General features: G+C 41.7%; 1 protein-coding gene across 7 annotated transcripts in view; it reads right to left on the minus strand.

Moving 5' to 3' along the window:
- Tbc1d1 (TBC1 domain family member 1) overlaps positions 1 to 25,989 on the minus strand; it is a 179,302-nt gene that overhangs the window by 142,582 nt on the left and 10,731 nt on the right. The gene's annotated exons all lie outside the window — the stretch shown is intronic.

Genomic DNA, 25,989 nt, shown 5'->3' on the forward strand with positions numbered 1-25,989 from the left:
GCCACTCTACCTCTTGACCCATGCCTCTAGTCCTTTGGTTTGGATTTTTTTGAGATAAGATCTTGTTAACTTTGCAAGACTAACGTTGAATTCATGATATTCCCGCCTGTTCTTTCTGAGCTCTCTCTTTTTTTTTTTTTTTAAAGTCTTACTATGTAGCCCAGGATGGAATCACAACCATCTCCTTCCTCAGACTCATGAGTACTAGGATTGCAGTGGCATCATACTTAGTGATCTAATGTATTTCCAGTGTTTCTTTCCAGCATCATTTTTCCAAGTCTTTTGAAGTTTGCTAATCTACATACCTATTGTTCACCTTCTTCTTTCCACAGCTAACATCTCTTAATTTTTTTTCCTGGGCCACTTCTGAGCTCTCAGTGCCTAGTCTGTCATGATGTAGCCTCTTTTTGAGACTTGACAGAATTAGTCACTTCCTGCTCAAGCCAAGGACATTATTTTAATAGATTCAGATGATACTGTTTGTTTGTTTTTGTGATATTGAGGGGGGGAGCTAGAGACATGGCTCAAGTGGCCCCCTGGAGGCCCACCTCCACTTTAAGCTTTTTTGCTGGTTAATTGGAGTCACCTACCTAACATGACACTGGGTTCCCAAATAATTCTTGTCTACTGAGAATTGTTTGTTTGACAGTCAAGACAAAGGAAGAGAAAATTCCATTTCAATTCAAAATCAAAATTCATTGCTTTCGCTTATTTTTTAAAGATTGTCACTTTAACTAGTACTTCCTTTTAAAGAGCCAATATTCTGCTTTTGGTACTAGAGATTGAACCCAGAGTCTCAAGATTGCTAGGCAAGCACACTACCTCTTTTTCTTTTTTTCTTTTTTTTTTTTTCAGTGTGGGGCTTGAACTTGGGTCTTGGTGCTGTCCCTGAGCTATTTTCCACAAGATTAGCACTCTATCACTTTGAGCCACAGCTCTACTTCTGGTTTTTGAGTGGTTACTTGGAGATAAGAATCTCATGGGGACTTTTCTGCCCCAGCTACCTTTGAATTGCAATCCTCAGATCTCAGCCTCCTGATTGCAGGTGTGAGCTACTGTGCCTTACCACTCTGTCTCTTGACCCATACCTCTAGTCCTTTTCTTTGGAATTTGTTTTTGAGATAAGATCTTGCTACTTGAGCAAGGCTAACCTTGAATTCATGATGTTTCTGCCTCTACCTCCCAAGTAACTGGGATTACAGACTTGCGCCACCATCCCAGGCCCAGTGCTTTTTTGTTTTGTTTTGTTTTGTCTTGGGGGGGGGGGTGGCAGATAAGCAAAATATTAAAGCTTTCTGTGATCTTTATTACTTATTTTATAAAGTAATACTTTATAATGAAAGACCCCTGCCCCGTTATCAACACTCAAAATACATATGGAATTACCTCAGTTAGTCTTCATTTTTAAAATTATTGATCCATATCTGTTTTTTAGATTGTACCACAATGGAGCCCTACTTTATGACTAGATATGGAACTGTGACAGATTCCACACCATCTCATGGCATTGAAAATGAAAATCCAGGATGTTATACACAGTCCTGTGGTATCTATTCACTCAGTGGGGAAATATGGAAGCCTAAGGAGCCCTTCAAAAAAGTCACAGAGAGTATCTTTCAGTGACAGAAACATGAGGAGGGCTAACAAGTAAGATAGGCTGGTCTGGTGGGCTGGCTTTTGCTTTAGGCTCCTAAGAGGTCACACTGGACACCAGTCTGAGGCCTTATTTTCGGGCCATCCCTGATGATTGGTTTGGGTCAGTCACGTGACAACCTGAACTGTGGTTAACCTATCCCCTTGAAGTCCATTATTCAGTTTACTGCCAGAACATATGGCTCTTTCTATATTTTTGGCAAGATTTTTAACAATTACTTGTACTTCGTTAAAATTCAAATACCTAATCTGGGGCTGGGAAGGTGGCTCAGTGGTAGAGCGCTTGCCTTGCATGCTCGAGGCCCTGGGTTCGATTCCTCAGCACCACATAAGCAAAAAGAAAAAAGCCGGAAGTGGCGCTGTGGCTCAAGTGGTAGAGCGCTAGCCTTGAGCTGAAGAGCTGAGGGACAGCGCCCAGGCCCAGAGTTCAGGCCCCACGACCGGACCCAAAAAAAAAAAAAAAAATCCCTAATCTGAGCAACAATTCTCTTCTAAAAATGTGCTCTGTATGAACTGCCCAGCCCCCATGGGGCACTGAGACCAGTTTCCTGGGCACTACAAATCATCCACCCAATAAGCATCCAAGTCAAATCACAGCTACATGCCTGGAACTAACTTCTCTGGCAGTCAGGAGGTGATGGGTTAGTTATAGAACTTTATTTAAAATCCCAGAAAAAAATATTTGGGAGATACTTTTTTGTTGGTGTTTTTCAGAAGTGCAGAATTCTCTATACAACTCCCCTTCACCAAGTGGCTAAGGCTGAGTAAATACCTTCCTTCCAACAGAACCCAAACTTGCCTTTGCCATCCAAATAACAGGTGGCATCATAGCCCTCATCAATTGCACACAAAGAATACCCACACCCAGAATATTTAACACAGCGCACACAAAGCAAACAGTACACAGACCTTCACCATTGCCACACATGGCCAATCCCTAAGACTCCAAGCAACCATCTTGTTCCAAAGTGAAAACATTAGGCTGCATGCTTCATTTATACATTACAAGCACCCCATAGCAGCAAGGAATCCAGTCACATGTAGTTCAAGAAATAAATATTATCTTAAAATTTCCTTTTTTCCCTTTTGGTGGTACTGGGGCCTTGCACTTTGGTAGGCTGGCACTCTCCACCCATCCATCCTACCCAGGGCCAGCTTAGAACCTCAGTTCTCTTACCTATGCCTCTCATGAGCTGGGATCATTTACACACTACCATACCCAGCTTACTTGCTGACACAGAGCCTCACTAATTTATTGCTCAGGCTGGCCTCAAACCACAATATCCTCATTTTTTCCTGAGTAGCTGATTTTACAGGAATGTACTGCCATATCCAGCTTCTCTTAGAAATTTCTTGAAGAAATCTGAAAGAAAATAGTACCAACTGGTAACAATAGTTATTTCTGAGGGCGGACTAAGGATTAAGAAATAGGACGTGTATTTACTTTTTATACTTCATACCCTTCTAAATTGATTAAATTTTTTGGGGGGAGGTCCGTTGTGGGGCTTGAACTCAGGGCCTGGACACTGTCATTGAACCTCTTTGTGCTCAAGGGCAGTGCTCTACTACTTGAGCCATAGCACCACTTCCATTTTTTTTTGGAATGGTTAATTGGAGGTAAGAGTTTCACAGGGACTTTTCTGTCCAGTCTGGCTTCAAACTGTGATCCTCAGATCTTAGCCTCCTGAGTAGTTAGGATTACAGGTGTGAGCCACTGGAGCCCAGCTAGATTAAATTTCTATAGTAAGCATTTACTCTACTCATCTGCTTGGAGTTCAGCATTCAGTGGCTGTCATAGCAAGGAGAAATCATAAACCAGAGGGCAACATGGCCCCTCTGTCCATGGGAACAAGTATTCACTTCCTCTTGCTTTCCAGCAACTCACACACTTGACCTTGGCTCACCCAATCAGATATCCCTCTCTAAGACTGTGACTGTTGGAAGGGTCACGGGGTCAAGTCACAGGGTCAGCGAGAAGCTGACTCACAAGGAGGTTAGTGGCACCACAGCTAATGAGAAGACAGCAGTGTCTGGCAGCTGCAAGGGCCAGGGTAGTGCCCTTGGCAGGTATTACTGTGATGAAACGTTGGCTGTGGTTCCACCTGCCTGATTCTCTTGGTGGCTACTCATTTGCTAGACTCAATTCTCCAGACTTTGTTATGATAATTCATGAACTATCCCATATCCTTCCACATAATTCTCCTTCTACTTATGGAATGGCTAGGGTTGGTTCTCAAAACCATGATCTTCTGGCTTTACTCTGAAGTTCACATCAGTCTACTTGGACACCATTATGTTCCTTCATCATCCCTTCCTAAACATATCCTAGTAGCTAAACTATCCCAGGTGCTCTACTAGGAGATGGAGATACAAGGCTGAACTCAAAGAGGTGACGGTGAAATAGCAAGCTACCAGCACACATCCATGTTAGCTCTAAACAGTGGCATGGACCTAGTAGGGGCAGTACAAGGCCAAAGCACACCCAACAGGAAAACCTCAGCCAGTTTAGGAAGCGGGGAGAGGTTTTTGAAAAGAGTGATGTGTGACCTGAAATCCGAGAGGGTAAAGTTAGCTGAATGAAATTAATACAGAGCATCCAGTTAGAAGGAGCCTGTAATAGTCTAGAAATAACAGTGTCCAGCATAATGGAGAGGGCGGCGAGGGTTTACTAAGAGGAGACATGACACAGAAGCATTTGGGAAGGCTGAGATCATGGTTAAAGCAAGACTGAGAGGTGGAAGAAAATCTTGCTAAGATTCCATAGCTTGATTCTTAGGACAGTAACAAACAAACAAACAAAAATGTAGGGCTTAAAAGTGATGGCAGCCAAAGGACCATTGTCAGATCTGCAGTTAAGATAGGCACTCCAGATGAGGATGGAAAAGCCTGGAAAGGAACAGATGGAACCATGAGATTTCTTACTAGCTTGCCAAGCAGTCCAGAAGAGAATGACGAGGTCTAGGAGAGAGAAAGAGCAGCAGAAATATTCAAGGCTGTCTGTATTGATACCATCGAGGACTTTTTTTTTTTTTTTTTTTGGTGCCAGTACTGCGTCTTAAACTCTAGCCCTCATTCTCTCACTTGGCTCTTTTGCTCAAGGATAGTGAATGGAGGTAAGAGACTCATGGACTTTTCTGACCAGGCTAGCTTCCATCCATAATCCTCAGATCTTACCCTCCTGAGTAGCAAGAATTATAGGCATGAGTTACCAGTACTCAGCAATAATCAAGAGGACTTTCCGACTGATGGCTAGAGAGTGATGAATGAAAACAAGGAGTCAAAGATGGCTCTAGATATCCAATCTGGTTAGCCTGTGGACAATGGGCCATTAGTGAAAAGCAAGAAAAATACTGATAAGGAAATAATTTTAGAATCAGTCATGTTCAGCTTAACATGACCAAGGAGAACTACCTGATTAGAAGCTGGATGTTGAGGGCTTGGCTCTCAATGCAGAGTTCTTAGCTAGCTAGAGGAAGATGGGGATCTGAGATTATTGGGTGTAGAGGACTCCCAGGCCACGTGGTCAGTTAACAGTAAGTTAGTGAACTCTCCTGGTATTCCAAATATTCACAGTCCCTCTTCAAGAAAGTATTACATCTTTCTGCCCTATTGATAACGGGATGGACTCTCAAACTCTTGTTTGTCCTATAGAATAGCAGAAGCTTCAAGGCCTGGTCAAACTCCTCAGTGGCTTCTTTCCCCCCTGCTATGACAAATTGCAACGCTGCAGGCAGACAGGCTTCATGCCAGCAGAGACCCAAAGGAACCAGGCTGGAGATGACTGGCAATGAGAGTATCACTAGAGCAAGAAATAAAAGTTTGTGATTATATACCTCCTGAAATTTGGGGTCTTTGGGTTATTGCAGGAAAAGTGAGCCTCTTCCTCTGCCACAAGTAGGAAACCAAGCAAATGCATGACCAAACTTTAAGAAAAAGCACAAATTGAAGGGGGTGGTGTGTGTGTGTGTGTGTGTGTGTGTGTGTGTGTGTGTGTGTGTGTGTGTGTGTGTGTGTGTGTGTGTGTGTGTGTGTGTGTGTGTGTGTGTGTGTGTGTGTGTGTGTGTGTGTGTGTGTGTGTGTGTGTGTGTGTGTGTGTGTGTAAATCAATGGAGCCCTCTGCAGATTAGCCTTGGTCAGACTGCCCCCTGCTGGCCAATTTGGGTTTCCAGCTTACCAAAAGAAAATCTTATTCTGCCTTCTTTTCTCTGATATGTATCAACGGGCACAAGGAGAAACTGGATTTCAGCTAAAGCCATACAACTCCCTCCTCCCTCCAATCTGTCCTGCCCTGATCTGGCCTTTGACTTACTCCCTTAAGTCTTTCCAGTCCTCAATCTGTTTCTTGGATGGGTTTCTGGCTAACCTTTTTCTTGGTCCTGAGTCCATGCTGTGGCTAGGATGTCCAGCAGCCTGGCATCGACTGGCCCCTGGCACAGCCTTGGGGGACACCCTGCACCTGTGCTACCCATGCCTCTCTGACTCATCCTGAGCTCTGGCCTTGCTCCTAGATAGGCCTTGGGCAAACAGCTGTCAGGCCAACTGACCTTTCCAAAGCCCAGGCAGTCTGGTTCCTCTTCCAATCTCCCTCCCTCCTCTGGGCCTCAGCACACAGACCACACACACCACATGCTTATAGCCAAGGTCTCTCATTTGCTGGTTCTTCCCAGATAATCCACAGGGTCACTACTCACCCAGAACCAAGAGCCATACGGAAGTGCTTTCATTTATGCAAATCCGTACAACACAAATGGCTTCTGCTCACCTTCAATTGACTCCCCCAAGGTCCCCACTTTCCAGGTTCCTGAGTGGGTTTTCCCTTTATCATCAATCAGCCCCGAGCATGATACACTGTCTTTTGACATGTCTCTTTCCAAATGAATAAGACTCTGCCATGTTCCTTTGGTTTGGACTCAGTCCCCCAACCAGAGGTCTGCCAGCTCTTCTAGGCATCATAATCAGGTATGGGTAACTCGATCAACTCAAGCTGGTTGTGATGAGCATGAAGGTCAAGAGTATGAATCAAACCTTCTTTTTTTTTTTTTAAAGTTTGCTCATCATTCACAATGCTAGCTAATATTCATTGTAAGTTTGTTCGAAGGTGGACAATGTGCTGACTGCTTATGTTCTCTGTTTTATTTTTCATTATCAGTTTAACAGTAGTGTGGTCCCGAAGCAGGTAAGTTGAGGGGAGGGGTGCGGTGAAGAGAGATGGGGGAAAACAATGGTAGAGGTAACACTGATTAAGAAGCATTCTACTCATAAAGTGAATTGAATTGTTGAATTGAAAACCCTTTGTAGGACTACTTAAAGATGACTTTAAAAGAAAAAGTAGAGTAGTGTTGTCTTTGCTCCTTTACTAAAGGTGAAATTCAGATTTAAAATGTTTACTTAATTACCTGAGGATACACAGTCAATCCAAGCAAAGATCAAAGTTTGTCTGGCTCCAAAACTGAGCTCTTATTTATTCTGCTGTCTGTGTATGTGTACATAAAATACATTTGTGCGTACACAAATGGTTGTGTGTACATCTATATAGAGAGGACTATATATGCATACACAGGTATGAAGATGTACAAAGGTATATGTGTGAGGGTATATTTACGTGCATATAATGCACACAGGTATCTATGTATGTTTTTGTATAGTGAAAGATGTCCTCATTTAGCTAGTTGGTGATACACTTAGTACAATATGCTATTCTAACAGAAAGACCCAGTGCTTTCAAAATTACATTGCATGTGAAAGTCATTACTTAGGAACTTCAGTAATGGAAGAGAACAGGATCCAGGGCTCTAGTTCTAGCTTTGTGACTGCTGCCATAGGCCTTCTCCGAGTCAAATGCCCATCTTTAAAAAGAGGGAGCTTGACTTGTGACCTTATCTGTTCATTCTTGCTCTAATACATGGCAATGCAGGGGAACAGAATGTCACACTGACTCTTTCTTAAAATACTATCTACAAGCAGAGAGTGGTGGTGCACACCTGTAACTCCAGCTACTCAGGAGGCAGGAGGATGAGAAGTTCAATGCCAGCCCTAATATAAGTAGTAAGATTCTATCGCAAAAACAAAACACAAGCACAAAAGGTATGCCTAGTGTCCACTAAGCCCTGTATTCAACTCTGGTACAAAATAGCAATAATAATAATAAAACTATTCAATAATAAATAATGTCCTCAAGCAATATTAGACTTCATACTCCTGACTTTCTATTGTCTTTCCATCTGAATTCCTTGAAATTTTTTCTCTAATATCAATAAAAGAAAGGCTTAATCCAGATGAACTCTCAACCAATGATCGCATTAAAAATCCTTGGTGTTCTGCACTGATCATATTCTCTGAGATGAGTAAAACTGCATCTTCTCTCTAAGTTCACTGGGCTAACGAATGAGCCATGAAGGGATTTGTTACAGAGAACAGACAGGCTATTTTTGTAAAGGGTGAAGTAAAGGGGCTCAATCTGGATCTGTCCTCTGGCCAGGCTCGGGAGTTGGGTTTCACAGGCCTCACTGAAGACTCAGACTGTTTATTCTGGCAAAAGCTCACATGTGCAATCTTTAGCTGCCTCTGGAGGAAAAACAATGATGGATGCGTTCAAGATTTTTGCAGATGGTTCCGGACTTGGTAGTCAAAATCTCACTGATCCAAGTTCACAGGGGTAAATACTGACCAGATAGAAAAAGAGAGGCTTTTAGTTCTATTTCAGTGTTTTAAAATTGTTTTCTCAATTCTACTCAGTTACTAGCATCAGGGGAAAGGAAAGGAAGTTTCAAGCACTAGGAAAAAAATAAAAGCTGAGAATCAGTGGCTCATGCCTATAATCCTAGCTACTCAGGAGGCTGAGATCTGAGGACTGGAGTATGAAGCCAACCTAGCTAGAAAGGTCTGTGGGACTCTCATAATTAATCACCAAAAAGTACAAATGTGCTGTGGCTCAAGTGGTAGAGTGCCAATCTTGAACAAAAAAGCTGGGGGACAGTACCCAGGCCCTGAATTCAAGCCCCAGTGCCAGTACAGAAAGGAAGAAAAAAAGAAAGAAAGAAAGAAAGAAAGAAAGAAAGAAAGAAAGAAAGAAAGAAAGAAAGAAAGAAAGAAAGAAAGAAAGAAAGAGAGAGAGAAAGAGAGAGAGAAAGAGAGAGAAAGGAAGAAAGGAAGAAAGACGGAAAGAAAGAAAGGAGGAAAGAAAGGAAGGAAGGAAGGAAGGAAGGAAGAGAAAGAAAGAAAGAAACAAAGAAACAAAGAAAGAGAAAGAGAGAAAGATAATAAGGAAGAAAAAAAGGAGAGAGGGAAGGAGGGAGGAAAGGAGGGAATGCAGGAAAGGTAGAGTAAAAATTGCTTTATATTAAAAGATGATTTGCAAAACACCTTGTGTGAATGAATTTGAAGGGAAAAGAAAAAAGAGGCAGATGAAAATGTTAAGGAGATTAAGGGCAAAAATTGGAAAATATCACAAATAACTATGAAGTGAATGCCATAAACCCTAAATGTAAGAAATAGTAACAACCATCAGTATTCTTTTACAAATCCAGTATCAGAAAGTGTTCAGCTGAGGGTGTAGCTCAATGATAGCATGTCTGACATGTCTGAGGCCGGGGGTTCCATCCCTAGCACCACACAAAGACAGACAGACAGACAGACAGAGTCTCACACACACACACACACACACACACACACACACACACACATATTCACACTCACACACTCAGGTCTCTTGGTCTAGTCTTTCTCCATGTAAATGAGGAAGTGATCAATGAATAGTTTCAGAATATTGTCTCTACCTCTTTTGTTGTTGCTGCTGCTGCTGTTTTAGCCAAACTAGCTTTGAACCTGTGATTCTCCAGCCTTACTGCACTTGAGTGCTGGGATTATAGATATAAATTCAGGGTTTGGGCTCTGTCCCTTAGATTTTTTCCACTCAAGGCTAAAGCACTACCATTTGAGTCACACCTTCACTTCCAGCTTTTTGGTAGTTAATTAGAAATAGAAGTCTCATGAACTTTGCTACCCCAGCTGGCTTTAAACTGTGATCCTCAGAGCTCAACCTCCTGAGGATTACTGTTACAAGCCACCAGCACCCAGCTGGTTTACTTTTTATGTAGTAACTACCACTTATCCTGCAGTGGTACTATGCCAGCCATGTTCTAAATACTGTACCTAACTCCCTCATGGCTCTGAGTGAGTTCTTTTGATCACATCTGGCAGACATCAATCTTGTCTGCTGTGGTAAAGGGACATTAATGACCTGAATCCCTGCCTAACAATCTTTTGAATTGCACTGGGTAGATGAAAGCATCAGGATTTGCATCTAAGCAGCTCAGCTTCACATTAGGTTTTTATTTCCACAAAATTACTTGTATTTGCATAATGCCATAATGACTGTTTGGAACATGAAAAACTCATCTGCAGTGTCTAAGACAATGTAATTGCTGTTTTAGCTTTTATTAACGAAACAAAACAACAACAACAAAAAGAAAAAAAACATCATCATAAGCGGGTGCTAGTGGCTTACACCTGTAAAACCTAGCTACTCAGTAGGTTAAGATCTTGAAGATAGCAGATTAAAGCCAGCCCAGGCAGACTGTAAGACTCCATCTCAACAATAAGTAAAAAACCAGGGTAGAGGCATGGCTCCAATGTAAAGCACTAGCCAAGTCAAGCAAACTGAGCAAGTGAGATGCCCTGAGTTCAAGCCTCAGTCCTAGCAAAATATTTTTTTCAAAAGCTAAAAGGAAAATTAAAACATCACCACAGTTAAGTAAAAACTAGAGATGCTTACAGTTGGATCCACTAACCCAAGATCCCCAGAAGGAAGAAAACTGGAGTTAAAAAGCAATCGCTGGGGGCTAGGAAGGTGGCTCAGTGGTAGAGTGCTTGCCTTGGATGCATGAGGCCCTGGGTTCGATTCCTCAGCACCACATAAGCAAAAAGAAAAAAAGCCAGAAGTGGTGCTGTGGCTCAAGTGGTAGAGTGCTGCTAGCCTTGAGCTGAAGAGCTGAGGGACAGCACCCAGGCCAAGAGTTCAGGCCCCACAACTGGACACCCTTCCCCCCCTCCCCAAAAAGCACTTGCTACCAGATGGTGGTCACTCACACCTATATTCCTAGCTAGATTTCAGAAGGCTGAAATCTGAGGATCGCAGTTCGAAGCCAGCCTGGGAAGAAAAGTCCATGAGACTTTTATCTCCAATTAACCACTAGAAAACTAGAAGTAAAGCTATGCCTCAAAGTGGTAGAGCACTAGCCTTGAGCAAAGAACTCAGAGATAGCACTTAGGCCTCCAAGTTCAAGCCCCACAAATGACAAAAAAAAAAAAGCAATAACTAGGGGTTGGGAATTGTGCTCAGTGGAAGAATACTTGCCTGGAAAATGCAAAGCCCTGAGATTAGTCCTCAAGCTCTGAAGAAGAAAAAAAAAAGCAATTTCTAGAAAGAAAGACTCTTTTCTTTTACTTCCAGTACTGGAACTTGAACTCCAGGACCAAATGTTCTCTTTTAAATGTTTTGCTCAAGGCTGGCACTCTACCCCTGAGCCATGGCTCCACTGTTGGCTCTTTACTGATTATTGGAGATAAGCATCTCAGACTTTTCTGCCTGGGCTGGCTTCAAATCATGATCCTCAGGTTAGGAATGGAGAGAATATCAAATAGAGTTAAACTTTGGAAAAACTAGCCTAGCTGATACATTCCTGCCTCTATTAGCAACTGATATTAATTTGGCTATTTGCTAAGAATTTGGACATCAAATACCTGTAGGTAAAGCTACTTGCAAGAAATGCCTCTGAGACTTAACGGACTCTAGAGTTGAAAGTTCCTACCTAGTTGGTAGGAGGCAATCTCAAGAATACTCATGTTTGGGTCCAAGTAGCTCTTCCAGGAGATTAGTCCTAGACACTTTAGAGTTTACAGAATACATTGCATTGACAAAAACCGCATCTCTAGGGTTCAGCTGGAAGTGGAGGTCCATCACTTAACTCCGGATTATCTACAGCATCTACATCTTCCGGGAGAGCATGCCTCAAAAACATAGAGCCAGGAGCCAGGAACATGTTCACTGAGCAAGGATGCCTGGCCAAAGAAGCAAGTGAAAAAATGAATTCCCTTTGGCTCTCTGGCCAACCCATGGAACAGGGCCACCTCTTTCTGGAAGAAAAAGGCCCTTTTTCCTAATTTGCTCACAGGTGCCATCAGTCTAGAACATTCCTGGAGTGTAATACTAAATCAGTGAGAGACATGACCATGTTGTTCTGGTGTGGTCAAGTGTCATTTACATGATCTCTGTGTCTGGCATTCGTGTGTAGATAATGAGGCTTACTGAAAGAACTCACACTCTTCCCTCATGAGGTCCTGCTGTGTGCTTTCCTCACATGGTACCCACCTTCCAAAGCATACATGTTCCTTCCAAACACTTAGAGCTAATACAGACAGATTATGGAGCATTTTTTCCTAACAATGATGGATAATCATAGTGCCACTCCAGGGCACCATCTGGCTAATTCAGCAGGATGGATGTCCTCCAAACAGAAGCCCATAAATCCTCACTAAATGAATTGAATAATTTTAATGTGTCAAAGGCAGATGAGAGGCACTTTCTAGGACCAATTTCTATCTTTTGTTATATAGAGTAAATTGATTCCACACTACTAAGATTGAATAACTTTATGTATTCATGTTGACTTTTCATGAAAATCGATTATCTGAATGGTATGATGAAAGGGTACTGTCTGGTGACTTCACTATTTGTTTCTATAATTTTGTGTGGGATTTTTTCATGTGTCAACTTTATAATAAAAAAGGTGCTTTTTTTTTTCTTTAGCTTCTTTCTGATTCTCCCACCTTCTAGGAGTATAAGTTCGACCACATGTGTACTGAAAGATGCCAGTTGCCAGCAGATAGGTTATGAATTTGGCAAGAATAAAGCTCAGCAGTGTAAATGACAAGACTCCATGTGTGAAAGATAGGCTAGGCAACATGTATACATGCTTCCAGGCCATGTTGTACCAGGCAACATGGTACATGCTACCAGGCCATGGTGTTGTACAGGAGCAAAATGAGGCTAAAAAGAATAGTTAATGCTCTTGAGGTTGCAAATGCTACTCACCTCAAAGGGACTAAACATAAATGAGATCTTCAAGGCTCCGACAATTAAAAGGTATGGGGGATCCTCCAGCAGGCTGAAGGAAGTTGGAAGCCTTGCAACTGTACCCATGTTGTGTTGCCACCCGGTTGGTTTCATTCAAACAGCTCTTTCCAGGCAGTGGCCAATAGGATCCTGCAGAGAGATTGTCTTTCCAGGATTGACTCTGATTGCCTGGCTTGGATCACAAGCTTACCTCTCAGCCAATCACCGAGTTCCAAGTAAAGGATATGCTAATTAATCATGAGTCTTCCCCTCGTGGACCACATAGAGGTGTTACCCTGATAGATTAAGTAGGAAAGGAAATTTCTCAGGGGGGTTAAAAAGATAATGTCCTCTATTGGAAGGCAAAAATCAACTAGGAGGAAGCTCCATAGACTCAGAAAAGGAAGTAAGAGTAAGTGGAAGTCATGATGATAAACCAAGCTAGGGAGTCTGAGGCAATTTCCAGCAAAGGTGGAGTGTATGTGGTTTGGTTTACTGCCTGCCAGCAACTAGCACATGGGTGAGTCAGAAGGGTTTAAAGGCACAGGATCTCATTCAGGTGAAAGTTCCACAGCAATGAATTCTAACGGAGTTAACTGAACCTCATCAACCTCTCCACCCTGTAATTAGAGTTGTGCAGTAACAGACTGGCTTCGAGTTTCAGAACTCTACTAAATAGCAATGAAATATAAGCCATAAAGATCTCAGAGCCTCGTTTACCTCAATATCAAGGATGGGTTGAAATGATAGGTTTCTAGAGCCTATGTGTCTAAACTTCTATCTTAAGCAAAGCAAATTAGTCATATTACCCATCAAAGGATGGAGATGGGCAAGAATATTAACTATATATATGTATATGTATATGAATATATATATATATATATATACTTTGTAAATCACAACCATGCAAATTAGTTGTGGTTATAATTTTCAACATCAACAGAAAAAGGAGAGTAAAAAGGAGAAAAATACAAAGTGGAATGGTTCTCTGCTTCATAGAAACAGAGCTTGGGGTGTTGCTCAACATGGAGTGTTTACTTAGCATATGGGAACCCTGAGTTTGATGTGGGGAGGAGAGAGAAGGAAAGGGACAGGGAAAAGGAGAGGGAGGAAAGAAAGAGGGTCAGAAAGGTAAAAAGAGGGAGAGGGGGAGAGAGGGAGAGAGGAAGGGAAAGAGAAAGGAAAGAGGGAGGGAGGGAGGGAGATTAAAAGCAGGGTTAGCAGAACTCGCTGAGTAACCAATATCATCTCCATGACCTTGACCTCGACCTCCCTTCTTGACCTCCATCCATACTTGATCAAACTCTGGCATCTACTTCCACTACTATTTCATTGCCAAAGACCATCAATGATCACCCATGCCACTAAATCTAGGAAAGATTTGTCAACTAATATCTCTTTTGCTGTAGTTTGAGATGGGTCTCTCTATGTAACTCAGGCTGGCCTTGAACTTTCGATCTGCCTTCTTTAGGCTCCTGAGTACACAACCCTCACCAGCATTGTCAGCTGTTACCTTTACAAACTTCATTATTATTGATTTGTTTTGTTTATGTGATGATACTTGGGCTTGAACTGAGGGCCTGGGTGCTGTCCTTAAGTATTTTTCCCCTCAAGGGGAGCCATAGCTCCAACTCCTGGCTTTTTGCTAGTTAGTTAGACATAAGAGTCCCACGGACTTTCCTGATTGGGCTGGCTTTAAACTGTGATCCTCAGATCTCAGCCCCCTGAGTAGCTAAGATTACAGGCCAGTGTCTGACCTTCATTACTGTTCTGAAACCTGCTATCCATGAGTATTATGACTAATAGTAGCAGGGGTGCTCCATTGGCTCCTGTGACAGCACTACCTCACAAGCTTCCTCCTCCCTTAATATTCCCTTTTGGGTTCCCCATCCCCTTCTTCTATCCGCCTCCTAAAATGTTCATGTTCCCAGTGTTCCCTCACCTTCCAACACCATCAGCAACTCCCAAGCTTCAGCCACCATGAGTTAGCTCTGTCTACCTATCTCCAGCCCATGGCTTCTCCCTCCTCTTTCTGCCACTCCTTGCCTCACCATGGCTCAGTGCTTAGCTTCCTTCATCTGATTCTCATCCCTCCTAAACACATGGCTCACACATGATGTTCTCCATGATGGTTTCCCAGAGACTCCTTGTACCCTGCACACAAATTCGCCCTTTACCACTCAATGGAAGATTCTGAAGCATAGTCTGTGACTGTCCTGTAAACCCCCACCCCGGTTCCACAGTCCCTGGGTTCTAAGCTGCTCAAGGACACAGGCTCTTTGTTGGGATATGTACCCACCACACCTAGCATACTGCCTAGCACACCATGTTCAGTTTACTGAATAAAAACAACCCTCAGCAGTGGTAGAGACACTAAAGAAGAAGCTTCTGCTTGGTATGAAAATATTTATGTGTAAAGTGTGAGTAGACAGTATTTAATGCATTCATTTAGGGGGAAGCTTATTATATCTAAACTATGCAGCAGATGACACCACAGATTCTACATTTACTAATGTAAAAGGATTTGTTCTGAGAAATCTGCGCATGTAATTTTTACCTAGGGATTGTGTTATGAGCTTTTAATAGGTATGGTTGTTCTTTTCCCAGTACTTAATTGCATAAAAACTATCCAGTTAAATTCAATTTTGGGGGGTTATTTTTCTTTTGAGCTTTTCATTTCTAAGATGCATGCTCCTGGATTAGAAAGAGAGAGGAAAAAAAGGATGAGAGAAAAAAACCTTCAAGTCCTCACATAGGAATCATTTCCTTGGTTTTTCTTTGGGTTCTTGTTATTTTGTTCTGAAGACTACATTATCATCAAAAACCTCATAGGAAAAATTATTCAATAATTCTTAGCAATTATGTTAAATTATGCTGATATGTAAAGAAAAGTTATATGTGCCAGAAATGCAAAAAGAAATTAAAAGGTTCTATGTGTTGTCTATAATTGAAAAAATAGGATAATTTATAATTATTGTTAGAGGAAGGTGTGTGTGTGTATGTATGTGTGTGTCTGTGTGTGTATCTATCTAGTTTTGGAGAGCAGATTAGAGAAAGCCTGTTCTATCTATTTCAAGCTTTGAGAGTGGAAATCATGGATGTGACATTTGTTAACTTGCATGTCAGTCTTTACTTATTGTTGTCTTTTAAAGCTTTGAATCCCATTAAGACATGACAGGAGAATTAAAATATAATCTCTGGCTTGAAATTTAAAATCACAGAAGTAGCCCAGGTAAACAATGGGCTCTGACTCCTAGCCACTGCTCAGGGGATTGTTCCTGAAATATTCTTGGGTCCCTCCTTCCAGGGGAGGGGCACTGTTTCTATTAATCTGCATTAATTGATTGTATTTGCTTCAAAGTAGATATAAAACAGATGTAAAGAAGAAAAGATCTGCAAAAAAAAAAAAAAAAGAAGAATCTAAGTGACCATCAACAGGGGCTGGCTAAATTATGGTACATCTATATAACAAGAGGTTAGTTCTATCACTTGAGAGATTTGAAAGATTAGATCACATAAGGAATGAGAAGCCAGCACCTACTCAAGTCTCTGCTGGCTTCCTGGAAGCCCACGGTTCCCCTAGTTCCCAGCTTTCTGTCCCCTCCAGTGAAAGCTACCTCTCTTCCCTTCTCTGTCCACTAGCATCTGACATACCACATAAACTCCTCTATTGATTTCAACAAATAGTATTCACACAACTTCTTACAGGTAGTTAACTATGTTAGGTTTTTGGTGGACTCTCATCAGAGACACAATGAGATATTCCATAGCTACATTCAATGGAGCAGCCAACTGATGGGTGAGCATTAGACCTCCTGTTCATAGATCTTAGTTATTCCCCGTAAATTGCCATCAAGGTAGAATTTAGTTTCCATTGTCATTAAGGCCTAGCTTTCTTCCAAATCCTGACCCTTTTTTATGCTAAATAGGTAAGAGTCACTTTCAGTTTACTGGTCATGCATATTCCACTTTCACAACCCAAATGGCATGACCAGAGCTAAGCCATGTTCATGCCCATGCAAACAGAAGCTTGGTCACAGTCACAGCCTTCTGCTCTGGCAAGGAATACAAGGGACAACTACAATATAATACCTAAAACACAACTTGTTTCTACAGCTATAAAAAGATGCTAAAAACACATGCCCACATACAGACACATGTATGGAAAGACAGACACAGAGGCAGAGAAGGGAGAGGTGGAAAACTTTATAAAATGATTTCATAAAGCTGGATGCTGGTGGCTCATGCCTCTAATCCTAGCTACTCAGGAGGCTGAGATCTGAGTATCATGGTTCAAAGCTAGCCCAGGCAGGAACATCTATGAGACTCTTATCTCCAATAAACCACCAGAAAATGGGAAGTGGCACTATGGCTTAAGTGGTAGAGTATTTGCCTTGAGCTGAAGAGTGCAGGGACAGCGCCCATGCCCCGAGTTCAAGCCCAACAACCAACAAAAAAAAAAAAAATTCATATAGAAGCATCTGTTTATGCAAAAAATGAAATAAACTATAAGAATATACACAATTATTTTGTCAGTCATGGGCTTGAACTCTGGGCCTGGACTCTGTCCCTCAGCTCTTCAGGTCCAGGCTAGCACTCTACCACTTGAGCCACATGCCACTTCAAGTTTTTTGAGTGGTTTATTGGAGCACTCTCCTTGAGCTGAAGAGCTGAGGGATAACACCCAGCCCCAGAGTTCAAGCCCCATGCCCGACAAAAAAAAAAAAAAAAAAAAAAAAAGTTTCATGGCCTTTCCTGCCCGGGCTGGCTTTGACCCACGATCCTTAGATCTCATCCTGAGTAGCTAGGATTACAGGTGTGAGCCACCGGCGCCTGACAAGAACATATACAAATCTTGATGTTTGTTTCTTTCTAGGAAATGGGAGTAAGGGGAAGCTTTCACTTTCAACTTAAAAAAAATCACTTTCCACTTTTTGATACTAATCTTAATTTTAACATTTAATATAAGTACTTCTATAATTAAAAAACTGAGTGTGGAATAAAACATTGCTGCAAAGCAAATGGACTCATGTTGCAGCTGAAAGGACTTACACACAAGAACAAATTTCTCAGCACTAAAGGCTACTCAACCTTCAGGAAATTTCTTCCACAACTATCACCAGTAAATGCCAGGAAACTTTTATGCACCTAAAAAACAAAGAAGAGAACTGTGTAGAATTCAAGAGGCTGAGAGGCAATGATAATTGCCCTATACATCAAGCTTAGGAGGCTGGTTGGGGTCTAAGAACAAAATCGTGACTGAACTAGAAAAAACTATGATGGTGAAGCAGGAAAGGAAAAATAAGGAAATGACTAAAGAGTTGCAAAGGGATGGGTAGCTATATGTCAATTTGATTGGGCTATGAGATGCCCAGATATCAGGTTCAATATTAAACCTCAGTATTACTAAAACAGACTATCATTTGAATTGGTATTCTGAGCATGGCAGATATCCCTACCCAATGTTGGAGATATCATTCAAAACCTTAAATAGAACAGAAAGGCAGAAGGAATTCAATTCTCTCTCTGCTTGACTGCATAAACAGAACATTGACTTTTTCCTTCCCATGCAACTCTGGGTTTTCAGGCTTTCAAACACAGTAGAATCTATGCCAGAGGTTCTCCTCCAGCTTCCAGCTGGTATAGATTAAACTACACCTTGACTTGTTCTGACTTGCAAATGGCAGCTCATAGGAGGTCTCAGCCTCTATGATTGCATGTGTTAGTACTTTACAAGATCCATTCTGGCTCCCTGAAAATGCTAACTAATTCAGGGGCTGTCTAGATGAGGAAATAAAAAGTAGAGAGGAGTTGGTGCATTCTCAAGGATGGACACACTAAAGGGGATGTTCCCGCACAAAGTGCTCCTATGCACCACACTGTCCACGAGTGAAAAGACAGGAAAGGGCCCTGCTCTCTTAGGGCTCAGGGAAGACAGACAGCAAACAAGGAAGCATATGAATAAACAGATCATTCCAGCTAGTGGCTTTCAGTATGTCCTAAAATAGGGGCCCATGTGGTGCTGATTCACTACCACATGTTGTAGTCTGGGGGGAAAAACTACAAAAGATCTCTAAGCAAAATTCTAGCATTAACAAATAAAAGGCAGCAAACACAAGAGAGAAGCTGATTAGGTGTTTAGATTATTTCCAGAAATACTTGCTAGGTAGCCAATCTAATCTACATCTTACCAGTGCAAACATATCAAGGTGCATATGCAATTTTAAATTCTCCAGAAGACATTTTAGGTAAAAGGCTAGGCATTGGTGGCTCAAACCTATAATCTCAGCTACTTCTGAGGCTGAGATGGGGAAGATCATAATTTGAGGCCAGCCCAGACAAAAAGTTCATGAGACTACTTTCCAGCTGATAGGAGGGTGCCGGGGCCCAAACCTGTTACCCTGGGAGGCTAAGATCAGGAGAACTGAGGCCCTAAGCCAGCCCAGGCAGCAAAACCTACAAGATTCTATGTTAATAGAAGGAGGTAGACACACCCATCATCCTAGCTTCAAACATGAGGACTGTGATCCTAGGGCACACCTGGGCAAGAAGTAAGATCCTATCTCGAAAATAACTAATAATGGGCTGGGAAGGTGGCTCAGTTGTAGAGTGCTTGCCTTGCATGCATGAGGCCCTCGGCTCGATTCCTCAGCACCACATAAGCAAAAAGCAAAAAGCCGGAAGTGGCGCTGTGGCTCAAGTGGTAGAGTGCTAGCCTTGAGCTGAAGAGCTGAGGGACAGCACCCAGGCCCAGAGTTCAGGCCCCACAACCGAAAAAGATGAAAATAACTAATAATGGTGGAAAAGGGAGCTAGAGGTGTGGCTCAGTGGTAGAATGCCTTCCTAGCAAATATAAGGACCTAAGTTCAAAGCCCAGTACAGTGCTCCCACTACCAAAAACAACCAAAGAAAAAGGAACTAGAAACAGGTGAAATTAGGTCCAATCCATAGAGATTAACATTTCAAATGCTCAGAACTACAGGGCTGCAGATGACTACACTGGATAGTAAAGGTCTAGGCTATAAATAAATTCTTTTATGATACAAGTCAATTTTAGGTCCATGATATTTATAAAGTCTATTCTTAGCAATGGATTTATTTTTAAAAGTAATTATCAAACTCAGAGCAATTTGGTGAAAAATGCAAAGCAATATAAAGCTAAAGCTGCACTGAAAAATAAAAAAGACTTTTCATAATTACCCAAGTATGTATCTCATAAACCCAATGCTTCTAAGGCCTGCAGACTCATTTATCAAAGTCAAAAATAAATTATGTAATCAATCCAGTGTCATGAATCAAAAACCTTCCAGCAAATACCTCTGAGTTCATGAAGTCCTAGACATTCTTTTTATAGATGAAAAAAAAAAAAATCCCTGCCAACCATTTCACCCAGCAGCCGACTTCTGTTAATATGGACAACCATCATGTTGATTAGCTGACCTGAATATATTAATCCCTAAATTCACGTACTGAGACACAGATGCTGTGGAATCCCAGCATACTGGTATCTTCTACACCAGGGTGGGATTGAAAAGGACCAGTGGGAATTTAGCATAGATGAAAAGTCCCCCCAAAACACAGGTAACAAACATACTCTGATAACCCTTTTCTGAATAGCAAAAAACAAGAAGACTGTCTGAAACTAAGAAATTATAGCTACCACCTGCAGAAGTAAGCCTAGATAAGAACATCTGAAAACTAGCCCTGTGCTCTCCAGAACTACTTCGCCCAGATCACAAATTCTCCAGCATGATTTCTTTGTGCTGGTATTGGGGCTTTGTACTCAGGGATTTGTACTCTTGCTTGGCCTTTTCACAAAAATCTGGTGCTCTACCGCTTGAGCCTCCATTGCCAGCTTTTTGCTGGCAAATGGGAGATAAGAGTCTCTTTGCTTGTCCTGCTTAGGCTGGTTTTGAACAGCGATCCTCAGATCTCAGCCTCCTGACTCGCTAGGAATACAGGCATAAGCCACTGGCCATTCTTCCCTTTGATGGTCATAAAACAGCAACAAAGTTGGAAGCCATAGCCCAACACTTCCCATACCTCCTCTGAGTGCTAGTCTCTTTGGTGGAAGCAGAACTCCACAGACACAAGATTAAAGTGTAACCACTCTTAGGAATGAGCTAAAGTTGCTTTGGACTGAGAAGCAGACCAGAAGCTCTTAATGCAGCCTTTAGTAGAAGAGGAGATGCTGAAGGGTCTCCAAATGGTTTTCTGACAGTTTTTCTAGACCTGAGTTTCAGGCCTAGAACTCTTGATTTCTGTGGGAGGTAAGAGGGCAAAGATCCAGTTAGGGACAGTTGGCTAGCATGTCAGAGTGGTAACAATCCTATCTCACCACAGACAAGATTCAAAACTAGTGCCACAACCTAGAGCTTTATACCACATGTCAAGAAGGAGGCCTGGGGATGTTTGCGATGAGAAAATGTAATCTATGATGCCATGAATGGAGAAAATTGAACTCAGCAAAGTTAATCAGTTTTCTTGCTGCAGGAATTTGCAGAGCTCTTAATGCACCAATGTACAATTCAGGGGGGACGAATGAGAACAAGGTTCTCTTAATCAAGCAGTAATGGATGTGTGGTCTGCATCACAGAAACAATATTTCCCAAATAGTCAATGCATGATGGTGGTACAGTCAAAGGGGCATTGAAATATAACACAGACTAATGGGTGGCACTATAATGAAGTGCAAAACACTTTGTTAGGGCTTCAGCATTCATCTGGCAGCTAACCTTTAAGAAACTACCATTTGTTGAGTTCTATTGTTACAAAGAATAGCCATAATTTCTCCATTCTTCCTTGTATCTCTGTGTGAGGCCAAATTTTCCACGGACCCCACCAGAGTGACACATCACAAACAGAACAAATGGATACTACTAGTCAGCTTTTACTAGTATAGACATTAGAGATTAAGAATATAAAAGAATGCATAAAATAAAACAAAAATGTGCCCCACTTACTGCTAAATATTTTTTTCTGGAAAATATAGTTATTATCCACAAAACATTATTTATGGGAACATGAAGTTTATTATTTTGATTTTTAAGTGAATTTAAATGTCAGTATCATTAGAAGAGCTTGGTTTTAATTTCAAATAGAGTGAATAGTGGTCGGTGTATATCCCACAGAAACTGCATTCTTTGGGATATTCAATAATTTTGTAGCTTTTTTTTTTTTTCCCCAGGGCTGAGGATCGAACCCAGGGCCTTGCGCACGCCGGGCGGGCGCCCTTCTGCTGGGCTAACCCCCCAACCCCAGATATTCAATAACTTTGGAAAGGTAAAAAGTGGTCCTTGGACCCAAAACCATTGAGATGCTTCCCCTAACCCATTTGGTCATGACAGCTGTTGTGCATGGAATGGCTTGAGTATGGACTATACAGGGAAAGAGGCATCCAGTGGCAGGCCTGTAAGATGACTCCCCTACCCCTCTACTCTCTAGACATTCCTCAGTAAATTAATTTACATGCTGATCAAAGGATTTCCTCCCAGACAAGAGTTGGTGCTTCTGACCCTGGCAAGCACAGTCCATGCTGACCTCATGTGTTTAGAAGAGGCCTTTCTGTGGAGAATTCTCCCACTGAGCAAACGTTACAAAGAGTGGAGAGATTTGACAGTGGAGACTGACATGTTCTCCAACAGACAATGCTCTGTTATGAGATGTGATTGGGGGGTGGGGGTGGGAGGGCATTTCCAAGAACCTAATGTCATTTACCATTCTGTTTCTGAGGGCAACAGAATCTCTAATAGCAGTAGCTGCATTACAAATAACTCTTTTATCATTTTATAAAAGGTAGACAGCGATTTATTCTCGGAGTAATGACAATCTGTGTTGGTCAAAATTGGAAGCCAGCCAAAAATAACTTAAGACCTAATTCATATTCCAACGTTGACTTTTTAGAATATAGAGTAAGACCAATTTTCGATCTTGAGTGAGACTGGAAGCCCAGAATTTACTTATAAATCTCTCTCCATCCTGTCAGATATCCAAATGACTGGCCAGAACCTGTTCAAGAAGGCATAAAAGACTTTGGGAAAAGTGTCAAAAGTATAAAGTATTGAACAATTATTTTTTGCAAAACCTTTCACCAAAGAAACTATCCTTAGATAGAGCTGGCCTGTTCAGTTCTCACCTTCACTCCAAATCACAAGAGCCATTAAGTTTATTTCTGCAGTCTAGTTTGTATTATTGTTCAAGGATGACCAGGATTTCATGCTTTAGGTGAAGCTACACAACTTGAGATTTTTTTTTCTTTTTACCAAATACTTGAAGTGAAACTGGCACTTAATCTGCTTCTAGTAACTCTTTCCTGATTAAATGTTATGGTCATAAATGGTTATTAGGTGGTTTCTTTTCTTTTTTCATTTGCTAGAACCAAACCCAGGATTCCATGCATGCCTGGCAAGCACTCTACTATTGAGCTATACCCCATAGCCCACTTACTAAATTCCAGGTCCCAATCTACCTCATTTAGTTCTCCTCATACCTGCAGGATATAAGTGCTGTTTTACAGTTTTACAGGTGAGGAAGCAGACTCAGTTGCCAGAAACTATCCAGTGTATATGTGCCAGAGGAAGGATTGGAATCCAGGAAGTTAGTCCCTCTGCACCTCCCATAGTGAGCATGTCCTGTTTATCTGCGTGGCCTGCGAATAACATCATACGTTTTATAATATCAAGATCTTGGAGTCTCTAGGGGAAATGGTGGTTTTGAGTTCCACACTATCCTTTCTTTCAAAAGGCCTTCTCTTTGGGCACTGACGCCTCACACCTGTAATCTTGGCTACTCAGGAGACTGAGTTCTGATAATGGTTGTTTAAAGCCAGCCTGGGCAACAAAGTCCATGAGACTCATCTCCAGTTAACCATCAAAAAGTCAAAAGTGGAGCTGTGACTCAAACATACTAGCACAAAAGCTCAAGAACAGCACTCAGGCCCTGAGTTCAAACACTAAGACTTGTGATGCTTACACACACACACACACACACACACACACACACACACACACACACACACACACACACACACACACACACACACACACACACACACACAGCTTTCTCTATACTCAGAGTGTGCATCAGGCTCTATTTTGTCTTCCTATCATGCCCTGCCTCAGGCCTTGAGTTCAAACACTAGGACTTGTGTCTGCTTACACACACACACACACACACACACACACACACACACACACAGAGAGAGAGCTTTTTCTATACTCAGAGTGAGCCTCAAGCTCTATTTTGTCTTCCCATCATGCCCTGCACATGCACCAACTGGTCTGATTCCCTATTGGGGATTTAGACTGACTTCCTGCTGACAATAGCTGACTTCCTGGTAGCCTCTACTAATAACCTCTTGAATAGCAGCAGTCACTGCTTCAATGTATTAAAAACCAAGGAACAAATGTGTATCTCCACAAATCTGCTGTCTCTCGGTATCTGCAGGTGATTGGTTCCAGAACGTCCCCAGATATCCAAATCTGCAGACTCCCAAATCCCTACAAAGTAGCATATAATTTGCACATAACTGATACAATTCTCCTATATAATCACCTCTAGATTACTTACAACCTAATCCAATGAAAACATTATATAAAAGTTGTTACCTGTATTGTTTAAGGGCTAGAAAAGTATATGTCAATACATGTTCCATACAGATATAATTTTCTGGTAAAATATCTTCTATCTCCTGGGAACCAGGGCCAGTAGCTATGCCAATGGCTACTTGAAATGAGAATAGGAGGATGTGGTTCCAGGGCAGAGAGGACAGAAAAATTCATGAGACTCCTCAATCCAGAGCTGGGAGCAGCGGCAACTGCCTATTATCCCAAGATACAGAGAGATTGGGATTGGGAAAATGTGGTGCTAGGCCATTTCCGTGAATGGGAAGATGGGCACAGTGGCTGTGTCTATGACCCCAGAGATAACAGGAAACCTAAAAGTAGACAGATCTCTCTCTAATCAGGCCTGAGCCTGAGCAAGAAATGAGGCTCTATCCTAAAAATAACCAAGTGAAAAAAACAGAGCTGGAGGCATGGCTCAGAGGTATTGTACCAGTTTAGCAAGTAGAAGACTGAATTCAAATCCCAGTCCTGCCAAGAAAATTTCTATTTGAAAGTGGTTGAATCCACAAGCATGGAACCTATGGCTATGAAGAGCCAACTACACTTAGTACCAACAACATTAATTCTACGTGGGGCTCATACTTAGAAGAGTATGCAAAATAAACCAACAAAGTACAGAAGGAAAACACTAGCATTCCTACATATTATGCCTGTTGCATATATAGGTATGACTGGTATATCCCAACATGCTTAGCATGTTAGTTGAGATGGAGTCTTGCTATCTTTCTGCCAGGCCTAGCCTGGAACCACAATCCTCCTGATCTCTACCACTGCTCTTAGCCTCTATTCATATTTTAAATTTGAAATTATGAAGAACTTAGGCTTTATGGACAGTTATCATACAGATGGGCACAGACATCTCAGTATAAATGAGGAGACACACAGGCAGCTTAGCATCTAAAGCAGCTAAGGGATTTTCAGCCCATGCATGAGCTGTGATTCCCATGTCTTATACCAAAAAGCATATTCTGTGGGCTTAATTGAAAAAGTGGCGATATGGGTTATCTTTTCAATTTTATCTACACCAATCCTCACTAAGTAGAAGACAAGAAGCTTTAAACAAGTCTTGCAAAGAACTACAAATAGTATAGATAACAATGAAAACCCAAATGAAAAAGAAAATAGCAGGGTTTTGACCACCTGTCATAGATTTTTCTCAGACATATCACCAGATTAAACAGTGATAAGCCAATGAGATCTGACATGAAGTGGACAAAAGGCAAAACACACAAAAGAACCCCTGATAATATCAAAACAACTTCATATCCACTGCTGTCATCGAAGACCTTTGCCCAAGGGAACATCATACCCTGGGAAACCAGCTAGAATTATTCTAATATGGTTTATAAAGAACTACACTTTTCTTAGTGGTATTTAAAAATGTGGAGATCACTGATATGGAACTTTGCTTATTCAAAGGGCAATTTGCAAAGGTGCAACATCAACCTTGTATAGTACTGGGGCTTGAACTCTGGTACATTCACATTCAGATTTTTCAATCACGGCTCTACCACTTGGCCAAACCTCCAGTTCCAGCCCTTTTTTTTGTTGGTTAATTGGAGATAAGAATCTCCTAGATTTGTCTGCCAATAGGGCTTC

Source organism: Dipodomys merriami, unplaced genomic scaffold (genome assembly GCF_024711535.1).
Source record: "Dipodomys merriami isolate MVZ:Mamm:240054 unplaced genomic scaffold, mDipMer1.0.p SCAF_9, whole genome shotgun sequence".
Classification (NCBI taxonomy): domain Eukaryota; kingdom Metazoa; phylum Chordata; class Mammalia; order Rodentia; family Heteromyidae; genus Dipodomys; species Dipodomys merriami.